This window comes from Miscanthus floridulus, chromosome 5, assembly GCF_019320115.1.
Source record: "Miscanthus floridulus cultivar M001 chromosome 5, ASM1932011v1, whole genome shotgun sequence".
NCBI classification, from domain to species: domain Eukaryota; kingdom Viridiplantae; phylum Streptophyta; class Magnoliopsida; order Poales; family Poaceae; genus Miscanthus; species Miscanthus floridulus.
Window position 1 is genome coordinate 126,235,919 of NC_089584.1, and position 3,296 is coordinate 126,239,214.

Sequence of the window (3,296 nt, forward strand, 5' to 3'; positions counted from 1 at the left end):
ACTTTTCGCCTGCTGTGCCGCCGCACGCTCGAGCAACATGCGAATTTCTCGGTGGGCGCGGCGATCCTCGGACGTCGCGGCCTTCGGGAGGCCATGCAGCAAGGCGGTTGCTGCGGCGATGTTCTGGCTTGCTCGGGCAAAGTGAGGAAGTATCCCATCGTCGGTGAGGATCCTTTGGTGTACGGTGCGGGCTGTGGTGTGTGTGCGCCCCCCCCCCGTCTTTTGCGGCGTTCAATCTCGTGATTGATGTTCGTGTACTCCCGGACGAGCCCTTGCCCGACCTCATCGATTTCTTACTGAAGGGCCCTCAGCTGCTCCAGCTTTAGGTGAGATGGGGCTGTTGTCTCTTCCCCGGATCTGCCGTCAGGGTTGTTTGTCGGAGTGACCTCTTCCCCAGAGATGCTTTCGACATGCCCCTCGGGGGTATGCGCCATGAAGCATTCCCGGGAAGGGTGGTGGCTCCCCCTACTGGAGTCCAAGCTAGAGAACGACCCTAGCTCCTCGTTGAGGAGCCCATAGAGAGTCTCCGTATCATGCTCAATCACCCCCACGAACTCGACGTCCGTGGGTGACTGAACCACATGTAGTGCCAGAAGGTGGCCAGCGGTCGCCGCAGCGTTGCGGAGACCGAACGGAAACGCTGTTGGGGCGCTCCGTACGGGGCCTTTTGGAAATAGGGTGACGTTACGCGAGGCCTCCCTTGATGACTGGAGACCAAGGGAGTTGCCCGGCGGGCCCTTAAGCCTTAGACAGCTGAGGTTGATGGAAGAGAGAGACTAGGCGGCTGTGTGAGTCAGCGCTAGCTCTCCTCCTAGAGTGACAATGAAATCTAGGTCACCGAAATGCACGTGTGTGCCCGGGGCCTAGCTGATTGCGTGGGTGGCCATCCGAGGCCTGATTTGGAACGCGCAAGGCCCCTACCTGGCGCGCCAACTGTCGGTGTTTTGTACAAGCACCGGCAAGTAAATTTATAGTAATGCGCGTTAGGCTCAGATGGTGCGCTAAAGGACACAAGATTTATACTGGTTCGGGCTGAAAGTCCCTACGTCCGGTTTGTTGCTGCTCGTGTTATTAGCACCGTGAACGGTTCGTAGTAGGGGTACAAACGATCGAGAGAGAGACTAGTCCCAAGTCTCTAATGGAAGGGTTGAAAGGAGACCAAGAGCTTGGTAGCAGCTTGACTATGCGTGTGTGTCTTGTGTTGTTCGGTCCAAAGTCCGTCCCTTTGACGGAGGAAGCGCCTCCCCTTTTATAGACGAAGGGGCTAGCTTTACAAGGGTGAGGGCTTTAGGATACGTACTCTACGTCTTGTGGCTCACGTCTATCCGGCCTACTTCTTCATTCTGATGGGTGCAAAGGAAGATAAGCGCCTACAATACTGTCGATGCCTCTGTAGAATGTCAGATTGGTTATAGAATGCTGCCCTATGCAGGGTATGGGCTGCAGTACAGTGGTTTGACTTATGAGCCTCCCCAGCCTTGCTCCGCACGCCTTCTGGTTCTTACAAGTCTTCGTCGAAGGGATGCGGGGTCGGGGTCCGGAGTAGCGCCGCAGGCAAGGTCTGCTGACTTGGTGGACCTGAGGGGTCGGGAAGCGGACTCCGCTCCCTTAGGTCCATAGCATGGTGGCGGAATATCCGTCGTTCGTGGAGATATCAAATCCTTTTCTGGAGCATAGCGGTTGTCATATATCTTCGTTGGGTTCCGTATCCCAGAGCTGAAGGCGGCGCCTACAACTCTACAGGGCGAGGAGCACGCACCTATAATACCTTTCAGGCTCTGCGGCGCCTGGAAGGGTCTAAAGCACCTGTCCCATCGTTTCCTGACAGTACTTTTCCTGCCAGGCCGCAGGGTATGGTCCTCGGAGCCATGGTTGATCCGAACGTCTTGTCTTGCTCTATACCCATCATCATGAGGGAACGGGGAGAAGTTGTCAGGTGAGATGAATCCAGTCTTTAGATATCGAGCAGGGCGAGGCTCGTTCCTGGCCGTCGGGCGAAGCAGAGACCAGTCCTTATCTCTTGGGTGAGATCGAGCCCGCCCCTCCGGGGTCGAGCGAGGCGGAGTCTGTCCCTCAGCCCTCGAGCGAGACCGAGCCCGCCCCAAAGGCGTCGGGCGAGACGGAGACTAGCCTTGAGCCCTCGGGCAAGGCAGAGCTATTTCAAAGGCGTCGGGCGAGACAGAGACTAGCCCTAAGCCCTCGGGCGAGGCAGAGCTATCTCAAAGGCGTCGAGCGAGGCGGAGTCTGTTCCTCAGCCCTCGGGCGAGACCGAGCCTGCCCCAAAGGCGTCGGACAAGACGGAGACTAGCCCTGAGCCCTCGGACGAGGCAGAGCTATCTCAAAGGCGTCGGGCGAGGCGGAACCAAACTCCTGTCATTCGAACAAGGGACGTAACAGCGCCCTTATCCGTCCAGAAGTTTTTAACGTTCGGTGGTTATTGGTTCCACCTTCTGGGGTACCCCGGTATTAGGTCCCCGACAGTCATTGTTAATCTTTAATAGAGGCTGCCGTCTTCAAGGAAACCACCTCTGTTAATGCTATATTTACAAAGGCGGCCTCCTGAAGACGACCGCCGTTAATACTTTAACAGAGGGTGGTCATGTTTTAAGGTGTTTGGCTTCGTTAATGGGATTAACGGAGGCGGCCACGATGTCCACCTTCGGAAAGCCTGATTAGCAATTATGCTTTGCCAGAGGCAGACATCGTGTCCGCTTCCGTTAATCCAATATCATAAAACCTATACAATAGTAGTGTTGATTAAAATGTCTAAAGTTTAATCAAACATATTGTCTCATAGTATGTAAAAATATTAATAGGTGCATTCGAGTCTAGTAGTCTCTGAAGTCTTGTGCATTCTTTGGTAGATTTCTATTCCATCGCTAACTTTGTCGAGAGACAATCAGGCAAACATTTTTCAAGAGACAAGCACCTTGTGCTCACTACCTCACTATAAGAGAGCACAACAAACTCTAAATTGATTTTGCCCCCAAAAAATAATATATTAGGGTCTGTTTATATATTTACAACTAATAGTTATATACTAAAATTAGCTGAGGATCTGTTTGAGTCCTCACCTAATAAATCCAGCTAGTGTTTTACCTATCATTTAGCTATTAAATGGTTTTTCTTAGCTAAGGCAATTAATAGTTAGCTAGGTGGATCAAACAGGATGTTAGTACTAATATGCAATCAGCCTGTTCGTTTGGCTGTGGCTTGTCGTAAACGATTGTAAATTTTTAGCCGGAACAGTATTTTTCTCTCACACAAACCAGCCAGCAGTACTTTTTCACGAACCA